The sequence below is a fragment of the Phocoena phocoena genome, chromosome 6, assembly GCF_963924675.1.
Source record: "Phocoena phocoena chromosome 6, mPhoPho1.1, whole genome shotgun sequence".
NCBI lineage: Eukaryota > Metazoa > Chordata > Mammalia > Artiodactyla > Phocoenidae > Phocoena > Phocoena phocoena.
The window spans coordinates 64,056,547-64,080,509 of NC_089224.1; positions in this window are offsets into that span (position 1 = coordinate 64,056,547).

Consider the following 23,963-nt stretch of genomic DNA (forward strand, 5'->3'; position numbering starts at 1 on the left):
CTTGCCTTAACTTGGGGGCGGGGGGCAGTATAATTTTTTCATAAAACAAGTACAGGAGCCATAAATACTTCCTAGTTCACAGACAAGCAATGGGCAAGGGTCTGGAATTGCACACTCAGTGACAAGGTTTGTACACATAAAATGAGGGGACTGGTGGAACTCGATGATTTCCAAAGGTTGCTTCCAGACCATGACCCTTTCACTATACTTCACACAAAATTCCATAACATCGCATGCTATGTGAGCAAGTGAAGGAAGAAATTAATTAGAGCAGTTGTCAGACTAGAGGAACTCATACAGAGCCCGGGGCCTTGCTCCCTGCCCACTCCATTGGGCAGCACTTTCCAGCTGCATGGTAACAAGTGGCACAACTTAACAATCCCCAAATGCAGCTTCCTTTTGCTGTATCATCAGTCCTATCCTGGGCAGGCCTTAGAAGTCCAGAAGCCAGGCTGCAGGTGAGCGGTGAGAGGGAAGAAAGTGGAAAGGGTTACAGTTCCTGGGAATGGAATGGACGATGTGTTAATAAAGGACACATTGTAGTAAGGAGGATGTGACATTACAGAGGCCAGGAGGGTCACATAATGGCCCTCTTCTCCAGTGTTCAGTGCCAACTAGAAGATGCAGCGACTCTACCCAAAATCTGTCTCGTAATAGTCAAGATACCACGGGCACTTCAGTACTTGTTCTCACCAGCCTCAGCAGTGCTGCCTTCTAATGTCCACTGTCTAATTTAAAGACTTACTGATGAACTAGAGCCTAAATTTGCCATGCACGCACAGATGGGACACAGCTTGGGGACTAAATGCTGTTTTCCAAACTTTCTTCAAAAATAACACGTTGAGGGCTTCCCTGGTGGCGCAGTGGTTGAGAGTCTGCCTGCCGATGCAGGGGACATGGGTTCGTGCCCCGGTCCGGGAAGATCCCACATGCCGCAGAGTGGCTGGGCCCGTGAGTCATGGCCGCTGGGCCTGCACGTCCAGAGCCTGTGCTCCGCAACAGGAGAGGCCACAACAGTGAGAGGCCCGCGTACCGCAAAAACAAAAAACCAAAACCAAAAAAAAAAAAAAAATAACACGTTGCTCTAAGCATACATAGGAAATGTGCCAAAGAGTAATTTTGTGAAAAGCAGAGAAGCAGCACAAGCTAGGACTTTGGGACAGAAAGGCTTTTCTAACAAAGCATTAAAGTTTTTTTTTTCTTTTCTGGGGGGTGGGGCTAAAGTAATTATATGAATCCCAGCCCTTATTTTGTTTTACAGTATTTACATAAGAAAAAGAAACCGGCTTTAAGGCACACTGAGCAGCTCCCTATTAGAAAAACAGAGCTCAAAACAAACGACCAAAAATGGATTTACCAACAAGAAAGGAAATTCTGTGATTTAAGTAAGCCATAAACTCAACAACTCAGACCTTAACATATACATACAACCTCTCACTCCCACGACAATGACATCTTTATGTTAGAGCCACGGGCTAAAGCTGAAACTGTCACTGAACCAAAAATCCAGGACTAAGTTATTCTTTCCAGCCTGTAAGAAAAGCAAATATTTTTTATAACATACAGAGCTTGAGTTTATATTTCACCAACCCCCATCCAAATGTCACACTCTCCTCTATTTTTCTTTTTTTGGGCTTTCTTACTTACCCACCCAGAAACAAAATAACTGTAATTTTCAGCAAGCAGGAAGCCAAGTCTCAGGCCCACTTCCCTCAGCATTAAAGGGCCTGCACACGTTAGCAGGCAAAGAGCCCAGGAGCTGCTGCAGAGCATTTATTTATACCCATTTGGAATTTCCTGACCAACTAACAGCCTGCTGGCCACGGGGTTTAATTCCAGGACTCTCGGCGTCAGTGAGACAGCAAAAACTACCAATGAACGAAACTGCTAGCAAGGATCTTAACCCAGAGGTAAAGACAGACCTCTCCCATGCCCCTTCCAATTTTTCAAACAAACTCTGCTCATATCCTTCTGACACATGAAGTGCTAACCTAGAAATACAGCTATAAATCTGCTAATTCTAGGAAGAACACAGACTGAAAGGTGGCAAATGTGTCCTTATTCTTCCTGCTGACTTAGTCCCTCCCCCAAACCCTCCAGTGCTGAGAAAAGCTCCCGGTCACAATCTGAGCCATAGCGCAGGGCTGTTCTATGAAGGAAATGATTCAGTGTTATGCTGAACCCAGGCTGGGCTTGAGGCGAGTGATTTCTTTTCTTGGTTTATTCTTATTTAATGCAACATGTAATTTGAAGGCTAAAAACACTCCCATTTGTAAACCACAGACCCAAACCTTTTTTTTTTTCATAGTTCCTTAAACATTTTATTCCAATTAGATCATATGACTTTCAAAGACACAGAATTAGTTCCCAAACAAGTGCTTTCTGTTTTAGGGGGATAACATTTTTGAGCGACATTTTGTTTCTGTTTTAAACGTTTACTAAGAATGAGATGTCCCTCTAATGGTTTAAATTCACCACCAAAGAAAAAGAGGGAAAAAAGGGTTCTTCTAAATCTGTTCTTCACTTGTGCCTAAGTATATTGGGTCAATGTGACTGACTCTAGTGGAATAAAGTTTAATTGAACTCTTCTACAGGGCAAGTAAGAAAAGCTAGTTCTAAACGGTAAAACAGAGATTAACAAAGAGTAAGGATGACTCTAAATGGCCTGTTTTGTAAAATTCAAAATGGGACAGCTATGTGGAGAGAGGCAGAGTTTTACAAGAACCCCTGGATTTGCAGAGTCTAACTGGTCCACCTTAGTGCTGGCACACACCCTATCTCACTCCACTCACATTCTCGTGGCTGAGTGCTTTAAAAGTGACTATCTTTGAAACAGACATTTTCCTGCGTGAAGCTACAAAGATCAAACTTTTTAAGATGACGTGGAATTCATTTGGGCTTGTTTTACGCCAAATAAACTGATTCAGAGAGAAATAACAAACTAATAAAGAACAAAGCTTCAAGTGCCAGATACTTTGAAATATAGGATCCAAAAACTTCCAAGTTATTTTACCCAACGACACCACATTAGATAAGAGATTTGAGTTAGATCAATTTTTTCCTTGTTTTTGGACTTAAGAAAAACTTTTTTGAGATATTTATGTCCCATAAAATTCACCCATTTTAAGTGTACATTTTGATGAGTTTTAGTTAATGTATATCATTGTGCATCCATCCCCACAATCCAGTTTTAGAAAACATCCATCATTCAAAAAACTTCCTTAGGCTTGTTTTTTTTTGTTTGTTTTGTTTTGTTTTTTTTGCGGTACGCGGGCCTCTCACTGTTGTGGCCTCTCCCGTTGCAGAGCACAGGCTCCAGATGCGCAGGCTCAGCGGCCATGGCTCACGGGCCCAGCCGCTCCGCGGCATGTGGGATCTTCCCGGGCAGGGGCACGAATCCGTGTCCCCTGCATCGGCAGGCGGACTCTCAACCACTGCACCACCAACGAAGCCCCTTAGGCTTGTTTTATCATTTGCTTTTAAGAGAGAAATTTTCTCCTCTGTACCTCTGAGAATATTCTGGTATTATTTAGTCACATTATTATATTCCAAACTAAGTATCAATATCAAAAGACTCGTTCTTAAGAATTAAACTGAGGAAAGCATCTGAATGTAGTGTTCCTTAATCCTGGAAAAAAATTCTGCTAAATTTTTATTTTATAAATATGAATATAGTTGTTCTACAAAAAGGGTGATGGTCGTTATTTTGTCTGTGTGCTTCTATGAAGGCAAGGTCTAACAGAAAAAGTCACTGTATGCAAGTAAATGTCTAGTCCTTTATCAAGGATGACAAAAGTTGGCATGGGAGAAGAATTAAAAAAAGGAGCTTCCTCTGACTGGAGAGTGTCAGTCACAACGGTTCCCACTGTTGGGAGAAAGACACACCTCTCTGCCTCTACTCTTCTTTAATTTATGTACAGAAGAAGCCACCAAATGAGATCTGGGAGGATGAAGATGTGTGTTCAAGACCTTTCCTCAGATAGGTGGGGAGTAGCCAGGAAAGGTGACTCCTTGTGAGAGGGGAAATGGGCTGTAGGCAAAGGCTTCTGTGACACCAGGCTGGCAGACAGTGCCCCAACGGTCCTTCTTCCCTGGACGGTGGCTGCAGGACTTTGAGATGGCAACCAAGCGTATCAGTAGCCACAGTTCTGCTGACTCATCCCCCCATCCCCACCCCTCTTGTGGTGGGGACAGGGGCATCAGCATCTTTACAAGCTTCCCAGATGAGTCTCTGCCACAGCCAGGGATGAGAACCTCGGCTCTAAACCAAGCAAACTCTGCAACTCTTAAGTGTGCTCTTCATCTTGGCTTCAAGGAAGCTGAGAGCCAAACTGGGGGCAGCCCCTTAAGCAATTCAAGTAACCAAGTAAGGTTCAGATCACAAGTTCAACTACCTTCAGAGTCCAGGTTAATGATGGAAAGGAAGGGATTCAGAGGGATTTGGGGGCGACCAGAAGGCACCTGTCCTCTCCAGATGACTGTGGCCCTGTGAAAGTACACATCCAGTGATCTAGATCTTCTGACTTTTCAAGATAAGCTGCAGAAATTGGTATATTTTTTAGAAATTGGTATTTTTATATGAAATTATCTAATATAAAAAATCTTGGCAATTAATTCAAATTAAAACAAAACCTTGGGTTGGTCAAACTGAACACGCTCCCAGGTCTCGGTATGACACCAAGCAAGGACTTCATGGTATCCATTTGGGATGTAATTTCATTACTGTTTCCATCCCTTTCCTTTTCCTATTTTCCAGGTGGCCAGCTTTTTTTCCTTCTCATTTAAAATGGCTAGAGTCCTTGTTGAAACAAATTGAAGACAAAGACAACAACCAAAACAACAGCCTAGGATCCCTACCATGACCATTTCTCTAGCAGGTAATCTTGATAGCAAAAACCCTACCTGTAAGTCTTCATCCTGAAAAGAGACAGGTTGAAAGCAAGATGCTCTGCTGTCATGCTCATGAAGGACCTGCGTTGAGACTTCCCCTCAACCCTTAAAGAATTCAAATACCTTATCACGCTACGTCACCCATCCTCTCCTCTCAGATAGGATATGACACCAAAACCTGGATGTCTAAGGGAACTGCAGTGACGGAGAAAAGTGGGCACAGTTCCCTTCCTCACCACCAGGGCTCCTTCTCTATCCACCTCCCTCACAGCCCAAGGAGGCTGACAGGACTTGAAGGGGATTAGAAGGACAGGACAGGTCCAGCAAGGGCTTACAGTTCTTTCCCATCCTGTTAGGTGTGGACAGCATTGGGTGCTGGAAGAGCACTCCTCTTTACCTGCCTGTATTAGAAGGATCTGCGCCTAAAACTGAACATCAGGGAGATTTTCCAAGGAGAGGCCACAACCAACACCAAAAGGGTGTGCCCCAGCGGAGGTGTGAGGTTCCAGCTGGAAACTGAAATCGGGAAGAGGGTGCTATGGATGATGGGCCTATCTTAGAAGGCCAGAAGAGAATCCTCTGTCTTTGTTAAACCTTGCTCAACAAAGTGCATTTCCCCCAGACACATTTAAGGTTTAACACTGGAGTCACACTGAATTTCTGTGGGTTTTGGGTTTTTTTCATGGTCTGGGTTGCCTCATGATTATTCCTTTCATTAAGTTTAAACTAAAGACTTTCTCACAATATATTTACATCTGAGATTTGAAATCAACATTTAAAAAAGCCAAATGACAAAATGAACTGGGGCATGAAACTAAAGGATTTAAAACTTTAAATGAGATCACCACAGAGACTATAAAGGCTGTAAATGATGAAGCAGTAAGGACAGTTGATTTCCTTCCATCTAAAAGGGGTGATAGATCTGTAGAGACCTTCCCCAAAAAACTGTGGGTGAGAAGGAAGGTAGACCAATGGCCATACTCCTGCCTTAGAGGTCACCAGCTCAGGTTCTCATCCACAGGTTCAACCAGTCCACCAAACCAGACTAGATAATAAGCAAGAGGAACTGATTGGAGCTCCCCCACCTCTCTCTGCTTGGATTGTTAACAAGCTGGGAAAGGAGCAAAGAGGCCATGGGAGCTAGAAAGAGCTTTCCAAATGGCCTCCAATAATGCTCCTCTCTGGATAACCACATTGTACCTGGTCTCCTCTCCCTGGAACTCAAGGCATTTAACAGACAACACCATTTTAAGCCTACCTTAGAGCACGTGATAGAGAGAAAGTATACACTACAACTTCCACTTAGATGTGAGGTATGAGGAGGAAGAATCCAAGTATGTGTGACAGAGTGAAAGCCACCTGTTCATGCAGGGGAAATATCCGGGTGAACAGGCTGGGAGAAAATTGCCAAGAGTATGACAATTTAAGATTGGCAACTGGTAGGGCTCAATTCAACCCCACAGATTCCTAAGCAGGCACTGTGCCTGCATCTTGCTCTGTATTAGATGCCCAGAGTTAAGGCAGCACCAAGGAGGTGGGCTGCAAAAATTTGTTGGTTGAACACTGAGCCTGTTGGCTATGCTGGGTACTACACAAGCCACAATGGGCATACCAAGATGAAGACGACATGAATCCGGCCTCTTAAGACCTCAGAGATTACAGATTAATGAGACACACAACTACAACTCTTACATAAAAGCAAGTGATGGCAACTATTTAACAGAATACAAAGCTCTCCAGGAATAAACAAGAGGAATGGGCGAATTCCCACTGGGAGTATCTGAGAACACGTGTTGGAAGAGGTAAGAGAGGAAGCAGGACTTGAAGCATAAGAAGGGCTCATATAAACAGATACAGGAAAGACATCCAAGTAAAGAGAACAGCGCTTTGCACAAAGCCTACAGGGCAGGTAGGAGTGGGGGAGTAGCAGCTGGGGTGGTGGAGAAGCCCCTGCTTCTTTCACACCTCTTTGGACAGAGCAGGTCTCTTACCACCTGGAGCCATGGAGAACTGGGAAGGCCAACTGTGATTTTTGCAGGCATTATGACTGAAGAAACAGAAATAGACTATGATTTCTGTCAAAATAAGGCCCAAAACAAAGGCTCAGAATAAAGAGCAGAAAACAGAGATTAAAGTTCATGAAAGCTAAAATGTTTGGAGAGACAGAGAAAATAACAAAAGTATAGAAAGCTCAATGACCCTTAATCTTGCCAGCCATCCTTAACAAAACAAAATCACAAAGTAGTGAGAATAAGGCAAAGACAGACCCACTTTCACAGAACCTCAGGGTTGGTCCTTCCACAAAGAAGGGAAACAGGTGCCCTCTGCCTAGTAAATTTCTGTGCAGTCTTTTAAAAGTGAGCTACTGAATGAATGAACTCACTGAACTGAATTATTTCTACTGAGTTTTGTATCATTCTTTCTGGTAGTCCAAAAACTATACCCTCACTTAAATTTACCACTATTTGGAAAGCCTACTTTTTCTGTCCAGAGGACAGAAAACGGAGGGATAACGTCCCAGAGGAAAAGCCCCCAGCTCTAAGCCCTCTTTACCTTTCCGGAAGCTTTTCTGTCTTGGATTTCTTCATTTAAAATCAGTATCCTGAGGTGGTGTAAGTTCCAGCACTGTCTTCCAGTTCTCAAATAATTTCCGAGCACCCCCTTTGGAGAATCCACGGCTCCTCGTGTGTGTGTGTGTGTGTGTGTGTGTGTGTGTGTGTGTGATGAATGAGCATTTAGAAGGCATTGCTCAGGGCCTGCTGAGATTCCTTACAGGACAGGCTGACAGGTAGCCAACCACAGAGCTTATGATGTGACGTGACCTTTTCCCCTCCCATTGCCAAACAGCTGTCCCTGAGGCAGATTTGAAAACTGTGTAAAGTGTGGTGCTAATGGAAAAATTGGCGGCAAAGGGCTTCAGTATTTTGCAATTTTTCCCTGTAAGCTGCATTGCTTGAATGGTTTGACACGCAAACCATTCCCTCCTCCCCGACCGGCTTATGGACTTCCAGGTCTCCACCCTGCTGTGCTATAGAAGTCAGTATACCATCGGGCTGACTCACCACGTGAAGAAGTGGAATACTGGCTAGGGGACGTGCTGCATGAAGCCAGCAGGTACTTCTACCTCCTCTGCCAGGTCATGGGAAGACAAATCAGGCTTTGTCCTCACAGTTGGAGGGAACATGCCAAATGGGCTGCCTCAAAAAACACTGCCATGGGGTGGCCCTGATTTGAATAAAAAATCCCAATCAATCTGAAATGCTAGGGAAAAGGAAATAAACCAGCCGGCACTTGCTGGGTACGCTGTCTTACATGAGGGGAATCCTGAGAGCAGAGGAAGAGTGAACTTTTTTCTGTTTTAGTTAGAAGAATGTAAGAACTGATGCACATGACTAACGATTTAAAGAGATTAAGCAGTTGGGCTTATGAATTATTAGAAATGTCACCCCTCTCTCCCTCTGTTATATTTCTAATCTTGGCATATTCTCTCCCTTTATTTCAGGAGACTTTTTTTTATTTGTGGCTGTGTTGGGTCTTCGTTGCTGCTCACGGGCTTTCTCTAGTTGCGGTGAGCAGGGGCTACTCTTCGTTGCGGTGCACGGGCTTCTTATTGCGGTGGCTTCTCTTGTTGCGGAGCACGGGCTCTAGACGCGTGGGCTTCAGTAGTCGTGGCTCGTGGGCTCAGTAGCTGTGGTGCGCAGGCTCAGTAGTTGTGGCTCGCGGGCTCTAGAGTGCAGGCTCAGTAGTTGTGGTGCACGGGCTTAGCTGCTCTGAGGCATGCGGGATCTTCCCGGATCAGGGCTCGAACCCGTGTCCCCTGCATTGGCAGGCGGATTGTTAACCACTGCGCCACAACAGAAGTCCCCTTTCAGGAGACTCTGAAATGTGCCTGCTGTACAAAAACACTCGAAATGCCTTTGCCTAACAGATAGTTGATGCAAGAAAAAGGCACTCAGAAAGTGGACAGGGAAGGGAAAATTTGGCAGGACAAGCTGAATCAATGTTTGCAAAGCTGATGGAATTTATCAACTAAACCAGATACTGTGAGATCAAATTCAGAAAATCCCATGACTATCACTTGATTCTATCCAACAGAGATCATGTCCAAAATGCAAAAGATCCTTTGGAGAGAGAACTGTTCCAATTAATAAAATCACAGAAAAAGGAGCTAAAATAAATTTAGTACTTGTGACTATTAATAGCAAATTGCTTCCATAAACTATTACTCTAGCACCAGCTCCTTTAAGTAAAGGTTTATATGATGAAATGTAGCCATGTCCACAACCTCTGATCCAGCTGGTGGAAATGTCACGAACCACTCAAATCTGGCTTGTCACAAACAAGACAAAGTAAGAGTACAAAGATTTAAATTTCAGGATAAGAACAAAAATCCCAGGAATCCAATAATTTTTTTCTCTTGGTCCAGTTCTCCCTCATGTCTATAGTTCTGCTTTTCATTCTGTTGGTTAGAAAAGCCTTCTGAATATTATAGAATATTATTCAATCTGAATTTTCAGCCATGGCTTGCTCCAAAAACTACTAGGACTAGAAATCTGGTCACTATTTTTAAAAATCCTCAATATAGCTACATACTTATTTTTAAGCTGTGAGATCACTTGTCCATATAGAGCTGCCAGCTGAGATCACTAATGCTGTATATGTAAGTGGCTGCATATTTTAAACACTTCTCTTGTTTTCAGGCTTCCTAATGAACTGCAACCCAAAAGCAGAGCCAGGTTTTATCCTCTAAAACATGAACATACTTTTCCTAAAGCATATGGGAATAGAGTACACTCCAAAAATATCTAATAAGGCAGCCAAGGGAGGAAAGATAGAATCATGATTTTTTTTGACTTAGAACTTCTACGACTGTATGAATGAATCTTACCAAGTCTGATTTCCTGGTTGGGTCTTATTTGAGGTTTTTTATTAGAGAAGTCTACTCAATGCCATTTTAAAATATGTTGCCAGAAAAGAGCAAGAATTCATTATCTCTGTGAATTTGAGAACTATGCTAACTATTTTTCATGCCAGATCAAAGAGCCTTTTATAGAAAAGGTCCCCAAAGCAGAAACTGTGAGCTTTAGTCACTGATTCTCCTCCAAACCCATTCAAACCTTTCTCAGAAATTGCACAAAGGAGATGAACAGGAATTATCCGGGACACAGGAAGAAGGAAGCTAATGGGCTCAACTAGCCCACCCAAAGTTCTTCCAGAAAGAGGGGAAGTGTATAATCAGAAACAAATGTCAATACTCACGATGGGAAGTCTGCGGGTGAGCGGGGCACAAAATATTCAAGTCCTTGTAAGAAGGGTTGTTGTAATCCTTTGCCTCACTATGCAGTCTCCTAATGATAGCAACAGCTCAAGTTCTTAACATAGCCAATCTCCCTGTTGGGCTTTTATTTTGTGTTTTTTCTTTTTTGTTGGCACCCACGGTGTATCAGGGCAGCAATCGACAACTGAAGGGTACTTTGCCCAGCACTCAGGACTAGCAAGAGCCTGGATTTTATCCTTCTTACACCCAAGTCAGCTGGTACTTGCTGGGAGATAAGTCATCCTTCCTCGGCTTAGCTGGAGAGCTAATCGCCTGTCTGAAATCTGATGCTTAACCCATTATGACTCGCTCATGGTTTGAAGCAAAAATCTTATAAGGCGAAGCTGGCTACAGCTTAAACCAAAGCCTTGAAAGTTTATAAAACAGGCAAGCCCTGACAAGGGAGGGACTCTTCAGAGCCTCTTGGGGGCGGGACAAATTCTGGGGTTCTGATTAACCAGACAAGCACGATTCTAAAACCCAGGGTCCCTGTTTGTAGGTGGTCTTGGCATTTTAACAGTAATGAAATTCAAATGCAAATACTTCTTACTTAAAAAAATAACTATCTTACCAAACACCATCACTATAAGAAAGTAAATTATTTCATTTATAAACTTCAGTGTGAAATTAGCCTTCAAATAACTAACAACGAAGTTTCATTTGAAGTTGAAATGCATAATCTAATTAAATCCAATTAGTAAATACATCGAATAACAGGATGAAACTGCACAATATACTAAATATACAAATATTTTATATATATATATATGGTATTAGAATACGTTTGTTAATTTGGCTCTATGAAACACGTCACACGAAGAAAAAAAATAACCCCTGTCAGGAAGGACATGTTATTTGTAATCATTCTACTTTTGGTTTTTTTGTAGTTTTCTTAAATACCTACTTTCCCCTTGACCTGTTTCCCCTTGATCGGATCTTCACAGACACTATACTTCTGATTTTTAATGTCAACAGAATGCCTCAAACAAAGGAAAATTACTTTCCATATTCAACTTCTGGCTTAGCCATGGTGGCAAGTCGTGTTTTGCCACCTGAAAATAAGGAAGGGAGACTGAACAGGAGAAATCCAAACCCTGGCTAGCTCTTACGTATGTTTTTATGTTAGGCAACTCTGTGTTACCCTCTCAGCTCTTCTGATAACCACTGAACACACCACTTAGGGGAAAATGCAAAGTACAAATAGGAACACTCATTTAATCCTCTTGCAGATTGTATCAGGAGACCCTGGAAGGTCAAGAAGGGTACCCATGAATTAAAGCAGCCCCAGTTTCTAATCAGCTTACTCTCTGTCTTTGGAGTAATACAAACACAGAGGTCAGGTCTAAGACTCACCACCATGAACACAGCACCTCTGCCATGCTCTGTGACATTCTTTACAGATGGTCTCAGAAAACACCAGGTCGACTCTAGCCAAACCAGTCAGTGCAAATTGGTCTTGTCTTGTACTTGACAAACAGCATGCAATCCCTGCTGTCAGGTTCACCGCAGTGGGCTCAGAGTTCTGTTTGAGAAATCCTCCTGCCCAGAAAAAATATTTACACAATGGAGAGTGGGCTGCACTGCACTGCAGCCTTCTGCCTGCTCGGCCATGAGTCTTTGGCTTTCTCTGATTGGCCAGGTCTTATCAGTGGCCTTTGTACCTCATTTAAGATCAGCATGGAGAAAAAACCTGGAGCCAAATAACTGACCAGGGTAACAAGATTTTATGAAAGTTATTATATTAATTTAAAATGACAACCAGGGCTTCCCTGGTGGCGCAGTGGTTGAGAGTCCGCCTGCCGATGTAGGGGACATGGGTTCGTGCCCTGGTCCGGGAAGATCCCACATGCCGCGGAGCGGCTGGGCCCGTGAGCCATGGCCGCTGAGCCTGCGCGTCCGGAGCCTGTGCTCCGCAACGGGAGAGGCCACAGCAGTGAGAGGCCCACGTACCGCAAAACAAAACAAAAAAATAACAACCAAATGTTTAATGTAGTTCAATAAAGTATATTAAATGAGTAAGTATGCATCTGTCTGGAAAAATTCACATGTATTTGGGCTGTGAAAGAGAACAGCAAGAGAGGGAAAAACTGTAATAAACTAGCAAAGGCAAGTATTCACAGAAATAAAAATGGTGATGGCAAGCATAAAAAGTCACTCCCTAATGCTCATCTATCCATTTCATTTAACTGTCAAAGGACAGTAATTCAATTCTTTCCCTAGCATCACAGCATCCTACAGAGCCTGGCACAATGGCACCTGAGCCGGTGTTTATTAGATCAGGAACTTATAACAGAGATAGCGAAACAAGAAGGATGGTGATTTCTCCTGACATCTGACCAGCACTTTACATTGTGTTTTTACGGTTATTGTTTTATTTTTTATTCACAACAATCCTGTGAAGAAGGTAGGACAGGTATGATTATCTTCATCTGACAAATAAGCCACTTGTTATTTGGCTTCTAAAGAGATTCTAGGCTCTAATTAAAGTTTCACAACATTAATTAGTGTTTACAGAGGCATCGATCAGTACACTCAGTTTACAACATGATGCAAAAACTTGGGGAAAAGCACACTGTCCCTATCTCTAAATTCTTCAGAAATACAGCAATTTACCTAACCAATGACCCCCATTTACTTACTACTTGGCTATATAAAAAGAGAACAGTCAGCCATAAGCAATTTATGATGTTCATAAGTCATTACATTAACTAATGACATTAGGGTATTCTTAATAATACCATAATAAAATGTTTTAAATTAATGAAAACAAAACTGGACCAGTCAATAGAAGTAGGATAAAGGATCTGGTGAAAAACAGATAAAACTATGACAAACAATTGATAATGAGGGGGTTGCCAGTAAGAAGGAAGATGCAGTCTGGAAGGGGTTCACAGGTAAGGTTGCCAGGTTTAGCAAATAAAAATACAGGACACCCAGTTAAATCTGAATTTCAGATAAACAAAGAATACTTTTATAGTATAAGAATGACCTCTATTTTAGCTGCATACTCTGTCCACAAGGAGACTTTAACTTCCACTAGAATGTGAGATTCCTGCAAGTAGGGATTTTTGCCTGTTTTGTTCACTGTTCTATTCCCAGGGCCCAGAACGATGTTTGGCACGTTGTAGGTGCTCAGTAATATTTGCCATGTACTAGTTAAGTTTATTTCTTAAGCTGTGATGGTATGTACATGGGTGTTTGTTATATAAACTTTACGTATTTTGTATGTCTGAAATGTACAGTAATAAATTTACAAATTACAGCATTAACTAACTGCTCTTATAAGGGGGAGGGGGTGGGGGCAGGGATGGATTGGGAGGTTGGGGTCAGCGGATGTAAGCTATTACATATAGAATGGATAAACAACAAGGTCCTACAGTATAGCACAGAGAACTATATTCAATATCTTGTGATAGGGACTTCCCTGGTGGCTCAGTGGGTAAGACTCCACGCTCCCAATGCAGGGGGCCTGGGTTCAACCCCTGGTCGGGAAACTAGATCCTGCATGCATGTTGCAACTAAGAGTCCACATGCAGCAATTAAGAGTCTGCATGCTGCAACTAAGGAGTCCGCATGCCGCAACTAAAGATCCCGCATGCCTCAACGAAGATCCTGCATGCTGCAATGCAACTAAGACCCGGCACAGCCAAAATAAATAAATAAATATTAAAAAAAAAATCCTGTGATAAACCATAATGGAAAAGAATATGAAAAAAGAATGTATATATAACTGAATCACTTTGCTATACAGCAGAAATTAACACAACACTGTAAATCAACTATATTTCAAAAAAAAAAAAATCAGTACCTTTTACCCAATCTAACTGAAGGACTCAATGGGGAAGTCAGAGTATAAAAAAGACTTGGAATGGTCCCCTACCCAGTTTAAACTCTAAACAGGGACGTGAACATGGGATGATCAGTCTTCAGGTATGTTTTGCAGCCAAGGGCACAGTTTAACTAGGTGGTACTTTTCTCATCTGTCTTCTTTTGCATCTGCTTTATTCCTAAGACCGTGGAAAGTGTTTCTTTTGCCAGTGCTCTGACTGCACCGTCACACAGGATTTCTCCTCATATTCTACGGAGCCCAAAGCAGTGATTTTTCAGGGGTAGGGGTAGGGGTAGGGAGGGAGACCCCTTTCGGACATAACACATCTAGGGGAAGTACAGTTTAAAAAAGCATATTTAATATTATACTTTATTTTTGGAAAATGAAAGAAAACCATATAATTTACTCCACATTTAAAACTTCCACTAAACTATCCAAATAATGTAACTTTTTCTCATGGGAAAGATCAGTAACCAGCCTTCATTAGCTGCCATAAAGCTCTCTTTATCCCATCTTAATCTGGGTTTGTAAATGTTCTTATGTTAATTACATTTCAAAAAGTATATTTATAACTCACAAACACTTTCGCATTGTTTGAGTTTGGCTTTTTTTTTTTTTAACAATGGGCAGGTATTTCTTTTGTAATACAAAGTGAGAAAAGAAAATGTAAAATACAGATTTTTATAACTATAATCTCCACTATGTGAAATGCATAAAATTTAAAGAAGGAAATAATGCCATTTGCAGCAACATGGATGGACCTAGAGATTGTCATACTGAGTGAAGTCAGACAGAGAAAGACAAATATCATATGATATCGCTTATGTGTGGAATCTAAAAATAATGGTACAAATGAACTTATTTACGAAATACAAAGAGTCATGGATGTAAAAAAAACAAACTTATGGTTACCAGGGGGAAGCGGGGGAGGGATAAACTGGTAGATTGGGATTGACATATACACACTACTATATATTGATATAAAATAGGTAACTAATAAGGACCTATTGTAGAGCACAGGGAACTCTACTTGGACTCTGTAATGACCTATATGGGAAAAGAAGAGTTGATATATGTGTATGTATAACTGATTCATTTTGCTGTACACCTGAAACTAACATCACACTGTAAATCAACTATGCTCCAATAAAAATTTTAAAAATAACTAAATTAAGAAAAAAACTTTAAAGGCCATATGGAAAATGAGCAAAAAGTTTATTTTAGGGTGGTGGTATTGCTAGTAATTCTTGCTTTATTTTTTTGGAAAACACTAAACTTGTGTATTATAAAATTTTCTCTAATGAGTTTCATATATACGTATGTGTATGTATACATAATGTATACATGTATATGTACCTGTGTATGTACATACACACATATATTTATACACATATATGCATATATAAAATTAAAGTAATTGTGTATGACTAAGCCTCTAATCAGATTTGCTTACAGGCTTACAGAGGTCATGGTGATTAGAATAAACAAAAACCTTCCCTTGCCTTGTCCAGGCACCTTTGTGCAATAACAATTCATACCCTGACACCCCAGAAGTCACAAATCAGAGAGCTTTCTTCACTTTCAGACTCAGTCCCCAGACCTGTTAGGCAGGACACCAGGTGAGGAAGAAAGGTTATAACTGTATCATCAGACTTCAGGAACAAAGGAAAAGGGATACTCCAGGACAAGTCAAGTTGGAAAGGGAATTAGGGTCACTTGGGCTAAGTATCTAAACCCTTGAATATATTGATTCTGCCAGAGATACCAGAGCGTTCCAAGGCACCAACAACTTCGAGCCCGCTTTCTCTGAGTGTGTGAGAAGAACTGAGGGCAGCAGAGGGAAGGGAGATCATAGTACCACGGGGGTGGAAACCCACCCACAACTCTCAAGAAATTTCACAATGTTTCAATCTCTTCCCTTATCAAATATTCGACTAGAGAAACAAGTAATAATCCTGACTTTCCTTTCTTCACTTAGGTAAGTTACTGAGCTTTTCTGTGCTATCATATAGGGATGACAGTGGTGGTGGTGATGATAACAGCATACTCTCCTAGGATTACTATGACTATTAAGTATGATAATGCAGGCAAAACATCTTGGGCACCATGGTAACACTAAGTGTTCATTAAATGTTAGGTATTGTCATTCCTATTTTATTAATGACAGCAGTCCTGAGCAGAATCTGTAATAGTCCTGAGAAGCTGAGCAGTAGAAAGGATAGGAAAAAGAATGAACAGAGTAAGATCAGTTGTTCCATAATAAACAACTGAGTTTATTTGGGTTTGGTTTGGGCCAAGCTAGAGCATCTTTCCAGAGGGGATACTTGCAGCTGGGATTGCTGAAACAGAAAGCCACACACGGGCTGGGTGGGCCCAATTCAGAGGTCTCCTCCTTCTGCTGTTGTTTTACAACTTACACGGCACTTGTGTGCACATTCCTGGTGCTCTCATTGGTTCTAACCCTGCAGGTGGATATACTTACTGATGTCTTACACATGGAGAAACAGTCCTGCCCAATAATTCATGGTTAATGCAGCAGATGGGTCTCCCGATTCCAATTCCACATTCTCTCCATTACCCAGTGCTCAGAGCCAGCAGAGCGAAGACCTTGGACTCAAGCGCTCCACAAGAATTCCCACATACACAGTTACTGCTCTCACACGTTCTGCTATTTGGCAGATAGCTCAAAAGAGGAATGAACACTTAGAGTACCATTTTGGACAGGTTGTCATCTCCTGTCATACACTGTCTCTTAGGAGGCTTTTCTCAGCATTTGTTCTATAAATTTCTCCAAAATCTTATATAAGCAATATTGGAATAGATATGCAAACTCTATAGGTCTCTAACATAACCAAAGCAATAATCAGAATACAAGTCTTTATGATTCATAATATATTTGGTTTGTTGCACATTCCCCTCTGGGAAAGTTACTTTAAACAAACAAAAGTTGCTTGGGAGTGGATACTGGGAATTGGTTCTAAGCATTCAAACTCATTTCCTCTTTCATCGTTCAATCCCTCATAAAGAAGCGCAAGAGGAGTATACATTATTCTTGCATCAGCATTCAGTATTTTACATTTATCTTTCAACACTCCGATAGAATTGACGTAGGTAATAATTTACCTAGCTGATTTTTGTACGTAAAGACTCTAAAGATAAAAGCAAATTCTCTAAGAGATTAAACAAAACAACAAAAAACTTCAATGGACAGAAATTGTTTGAAATCCTAGTTATCTAGGCAACTTATTATTTACCCATTATTAAAAAAGAAATAAATTAGTTTGAGCAAAGACACACACTAATACACACACACACACACACACACACACACACACACACACACACACACTCCAGAACATGGAGTTACCTGAGGCACAGCCGTTAACCTTTGTGGTGTGAGCCATGCTGGCTTGAATCCAAAGACAGATACAGAAAGGAGTGAGGAGTCATGCAAATTTTATGCATCAAGTTCCCAAGTGCACTCAACCTGAAACAATAAAGAGAGCCCCATCAAAATGGGTCATTTAAAAATATGCACAACACTATATCTTAGACTTCTGTTTACAAAGATGACTGCTAATGGAGAGAGCAAACTGGAAGGGGGGAGAGACAGCCTGTGGAACAAGGTGGTGACTGCCCCGGACCCGGCCACTGGGTGTTCAGAGTGACACACCCACAGATGCACCCGTGGACAGGTGCTGAAAGCAGGTCTCTAGACACAGTACTCTTATGGGAGATAAAATATGTTCTCCAGAAACGTGACTTTTTAAGGAAGGTGGCCTTCAAATACAAATATGTATCATTCTGTATCATTTTACAAACTATTTTTCATTTTGACACTTATCCTCCTTTCCAAATGTTGGTTCAATAGTTTCATTTTCTCAATTGAACCAAAGCAGCTGTTGCACCAAATGCTCATTTTTTTAAAAGGTTAAACTTCATGTTAATTCTTCCTTGATAGCTCAAGTTTTTCACTGACCTAGTCTTTTTAAAACATAAATCTGACCCAGGCAGTCCCTGTCTTAAAAAAAAAAAAAAAAAAATCTTCAAAATCTCCCATTTTCCTGTTGGATAAACTTCAAATGACACAGCACGACATGTGGTTTTGAAACATTTAGGGTTTGTTAGGCAACATTTTTCTTATTTTATATCGATTCTCTGCTTAAAAGTTAACTGAGATTACAAGACATATTCCAATCACAAAATTTAAAACAAAACACACAAAAAAAAACCCCACTGCTCCAATCTTTGCTTCTTCAAAATGCCTTTTGAGAAATGTTGGCAAGGGCTTCCCTCGTGGCGCAGTGGTTAAGAATCCGCCTGCCAATGCAGGGGACACAGGTTTGAGCCCTGGTCCGGGAAGATCCCACGTGCTGTGGAACAATTAAGCCCGTGCGCCACAACTACTGAGCCTGCGCTTTCTAGAGCCCGCAAGCTGCAACTACTGAAGCGCGTGCGCCTAAAGCCCGTGCGCCTAAAGCCCGTGCTTCGCAACAAGAGAAGCCACCGCAATGAGAAGCCAGGGCGCACCACAATGAAGAGCAGCCCCTGCTCGCCACAACTAGAGAAAGCCCGCGCGAAGCCACGAAGACCCAACACAGCCCAAAATAAATAAATTAATTTTTAAAAATGTTGGCAAGGAAAGCAAACAATGGTACAGACAGAAACATTCCATTTCCACTGTGTCCAAATTCTCACTCTAAACCAACAAAATCCGAAGAAATTGAGCTTAACGAATTCCAAGCTGAGAAATAAAGTGTCAATTTAGAAACCCACATGAGCTTCTCAAAACAGAATGCTAAAATAACATATCCATTTATCCTGTATTCTAATGCAGCCATTGATGTCATTTAAGAGCTTTTAATGATTAAAAAAAACTATTCTGTCATAACCTATTTTGTTAAAAATACATATGTACATATTTACACATCTATTTAAAATAATTAGAAGTAAATACGCCAAAATGTTCATTGTGGTTGCCCTTCAGTGATGCAATTATGGATGATTTTAGCTCCTTCATTACTTTTGTAATAACAATTATTTTAAAAAGAAACATTAGATACTTCCTGTCAACTTGGTTTTATCTGCTTTAAAATGCCCTGAAGAAAGAAAAAAGTATTTTAAAACACTATGCAGAAGAAAACTATCAGGCCACAGTCATGGAGATCATAAGAGATTAGAAATATTAACAAATAGGAAGGAAGAGGAACCAGCTGATTGCTTTGATCACACAGGGTGAGAGCTTCTTGCTGCTTAGCTAGGGAAATTTTCTTCACTGTTTGAATGGGTTTGCACTATGGTTCAAGGCTGACTACTGAAAGCAGCTCAGTGCAAACTCTAAAGGACCGGTTTCTACAGGCTGCTTCTGACAGCTGTGCTCCTTGCATGGCTTTTCCAGCTGCGGTGACTACTGCTGAGCTTACCCACAGAGTCCTAATTCTCAGCCTCCCGCTGAAGGCCTCCCAACTCCCTGCTGGTCCCCAGTTTCTGTCTGGCAGCCCACCAGGAGGGCAGGATGACTCTAATCTCTCTATGTGGCAATCACCTGACATTCTGTTGGAAACAGACACTGGTTCAGGTCCATGGCATTGAACTTGGAGAGTCAGAGCTAGCTGAATCAAAAGGCAGACTTTAGGGATAGAGTGAGCATTATGTCTGACAAATGTAGTTTTGTTAAGAAAAAAAGGTGGGGACTGGGTAAACTGAAGAAGGATGAGTGAGCTGATGAGGGGGCAAGAGAAAGAAGCCCAGCTTCTGGAATTATTCAACTACTTATACTTCTAAAAGCAACAACAACAAAACCTAAGCAAAACTGTTTACTGGCCTCAATCTAGCCCTATGTGTTTGTATTCTTGCTTCATAATGGCTTGTAAATACCACCATTTAAATTCTTGAGGGCAAACAGAAGGCCAGAAGAAACAAGCTGCTTGTGTTATGGGTGAATGAAGTATGTATCAAGGTATTTGGATGGAGATGTGCCCAGAATCTTCCTAGTCAAGCTTCATAAACTTTGGTCCAAGGTTCTCTCCTGTTATTGAACCTCTTTCAACCTGGCAGAAGATTTTTATCTCAGATTGAATTTGGTCTCTCCCACCCTCCCCCCAAACTGAACAATAAAATCAAAATGAGGAGGAAGCCTAAAATTAGGAATCACAGGCATATCACTGGTAAAATAACAAAATATGCCTGTCACTGGGTGTGGATCCTGGCAATGTCTGTGCAGAAACAACAGTTTTATATTGTGTATTAATTTTTCCCAGTTATTGTTCATGCCTGACAGGTGGCCTCAAATTGTGAGGACTCAGTCTTCTTAATGATATGCAGATTCTTATGTCAGTGAATTGTATAAACCAGAAAAGATTTGGCCGTGATCCATTCTGTTACAGATCAATAAACTGCTTCTTTTCACTGTCAGAGAAGACTGCAAACCAGTAAATCTTAAGTGGTACAACAGTGGCTTGGTTTTGCTCACTAAGAAAAAGTGCCTCAAAAAGATTTAGGAAAATACATCAACAGAGAAAATAAAGAATTTGTCTTCTCGTCTGTTTATTTTAAGAGACTGATCTGCATTGAAGAACATTTTAGCAGCTCTCCAAGTATGGTGCAGAGAATAACGCAGACATTGCACGAATTAACCCCATAGATACGTTAGCTTAATATGAAACAGATATGAAAAAGAGCGCACTAGACCTTTTCTAAGAACACATGAATGAAAACAAATAAATGAAACAGAAATTTGATGTGCACTCTAGGCCAGCACTGCCAACCAATCAAATGGCATTGCCTTGGTTAGAACCAAGATAATGATGATGACAGCCACAACACTGATGACAATGCTGATGACAGCCAGTGTTTATCAAGCTCTTACCGCTATGTTATCGAAATCTATAACATCATCTACTCCAAGCTGCACCATTATTTTAAGTACCTTTGATTTTAAAAAATATATTGCTAATTAAATGGTAATAAACTGCTTCTTAAAATTACATTAATTGTAAGACATATCCTCATTTCACAAGTGTTAAAATGTGAAAAATGTGCATCTTGGAATTGGCAAAATGATGTTACCTTTAAAAGCACTTTTAAAAGCGCTTAACAGTTATTACCTTAATTAAACCTCACAACAACCCTATGAAGTACAAAAATCCTCTCTTCCCATTTTACAGATAGGAAGCTGAGGCACTGGGAGGTTTAAAATGTGCCCAAGTCACACAGCTGGTAAGTGAAAGAGCTACAATTAAAGCTAAACAATTCGGCCCTACAGCTCATGCTCCAGCCCCTGTGATTAGTGATTTAGAGTGAGGGCACTATTTCCTGAACAAATAGCAACGTATATGCGCATAGTAAGGTCCCTTTCAAGGGGTCACCTAAGGGATGTATATGCCTATTGCAAGGATGCTCTGTTCAAATCCCTTTTAGGTAGAAAGTTATGTTTCAAAGTTTTATGTAATATTGGTTTTAAAGCAATTGTATTTCCAGCTTTACTCTTTGAGATTACATGTTTAAGAGCTTGAGGAGCTACTTATATGACACACAGGGTATATCTTAGCACTTATTGGTCATACTCTCTTCCAGACTCCACATGATATTAATCAGCTTGGTTATCAATCTTGTTCCTTAGACTTTGCCATGAATGTCATTTGACTCTTTCAAAAAATTGAGTATACTTAAAAATTTTTCTGCCACCGAGGACAGGTGAGAGATTCTCAGTGGCACTGCAGGAGTTTAAAAAATGGATAGGATCAGTGCAGCATAACTGGAATAAGAACCTTGCTGCTCAAAATGACAACTATGAAAGGGGAAACAACCATTCTGATGTGTAAGTTCTAGAATGTCTTTTATAGCATATAGTATTTTTCCTAAATTAAAGAAGCAATATAGGGCTTCCCTGGTGGCACAGTGGTTGAGAGTCCGCCTGCCGATGCAGGGGACACGGGTTCATGCCCCGGTCCGGGAAGATCCCACATGCTGTGGAGCGGCTAGGCCCGTGAGCCATGGCCGCCTGTGCTCCGCAACGGGAGAGGCCCGCGTACCACAAAAAAAAAAAAAAAAAAAAAGAAGAAGCAATATAAAGAATTTGACAAAATCTAGGCTTCCCTGGTGGCCCAGTGGTTAAGAATCTGCCTGCCAATGCAGGGGACACAGGTTCGAGCCCTGGTCCAGGAAGATCCCACATGCTGCGGAGCAACTAAGCCCGTGCGTCACAACTGCTGAGCCTGTGCTCTAGAGCTCGTGAGCCACAACTACTGAGCCCACGTGCCTAGAGTCCGTGCTCTGAAACAAGAGAAGCCACCGCAATGAGAAGCCCGTACACTGCAACTAAAGTAGCCCCCGCTCGCCATAACTAGAGAAAGTCTGCGTGCAGCAACAAAGACCCAACGCAGCCAAAAATAAATAAATAATTAATTTTAAAAAGAATTTGACAAAATACGGAAAAGACAAAACATGCAAAAAATAATCACTTACTACCTCACAGTCCTAATGTTCCACTGTTACCACCTGAGGCTATTTCTTTTGAATATATTGACTATATGTATATTTTAATTACTTTAACATGTTTTAAAGACTACATCATCCTAGAATTTGTACCAGCCACTATTTTGTTTCCATTTTAGAGAAATAAGATAAACTAAATTATTATGCCATTCCCAGAAGCTCACACACTAGTGCTGGAAGCAGAAATAGACACAATTAAAGGAGAAAGCACTGAAACAGCAGTGTATACACAGTTCAACTCCAATCCATAGTAAGGTGGTCTTACTTTGCCCAAAAAGGGTGGGAGTAGCTGAAAAATGTATTCAGAAGAAATCACTTGGCCTAAGTCTTAAAGGATGAATGCATGCTTTTCAGGGCAAGAAATGTGGAAGGGCATTCTAGGCAGAAGGAACAGCACATGCAAAGGCAGGAGACGAGAAAGTGGAGGTCTCAAAGTGTGGTTCCCAGACCAGCATCATCATCATGATCTTCTGGGAACTTCTTCGAAATGCAAATTCTCGGGCTGCCCCAGACCTATTGAAACTTTGGGGATGGACCCCAGTAGTTTGTATGTTAACAAGTCCTCCAGTGTAGGCCAAAGGTTCTCAAAATCACTGACTTAAAAGATGGGTTAATTGGGGAAAAGTTATGCCCTAAGGCTCCAAGAGCCAGGAATGCCCTCTGATTTTAAGAAAATGATACCCAGGGACTTCCCTGGTGGTGCAGTGGTTGGGAATCAGCCTGCCAAGGCAGGGGACATGGGTTTGAGCCCTGGTCCAGGAAGATCCCACATGCCGTGGAGCAACTAAGCCCGTGCACCACAACTACTGAGCCTGCACTCTAGAGCCCGGGAGCCACAACTACTGAGCCTACATGCCACAACTACTGAAGTCCACGTGCCTAGAGCCCATGCTCCACAACAAGAGAAGCCACTGCAATAAGAAGCCCACGCACCGCAATGAAGAGTAGCCCCTGCCTGCCTCAACTAGAGAAACCCTGCGTGCAGCAACAAAGACCCAGTGCAGCCATAAATAAATAATAAAAAAATTTTTAAAAGAAAAGAAAATGATACCCAGGGATTTAGAAAACATCCCCCAGAATGCCTGACCTTTCTCCATTCACTTACTCAAAAAATACTGATTGGGCATTCAGCATATAAGAGGCATGCTGCTGGGCACTAAAATGGTAAACAAAATAGACTCAGTTCCTGACTTTTGGGGGCTTTTAGGCAGGAATTACACACATACTTACACACATACCAGCAAATTTTTAACAAATTATGCGAAATGTATAATACAGGTGTAGAGTGAGACTAATAGAGGCTGAACTTCTTAGGATTAAAGTTGAGAGTATGGAGATGGATGAAAATGGGTGGTCCTTGGAGGCTTCTCTAGGGAAATGACACTGTAGGTGAAACCTGAGGGATGGGTAGGAGTTAGCTGGGGGGTGTAT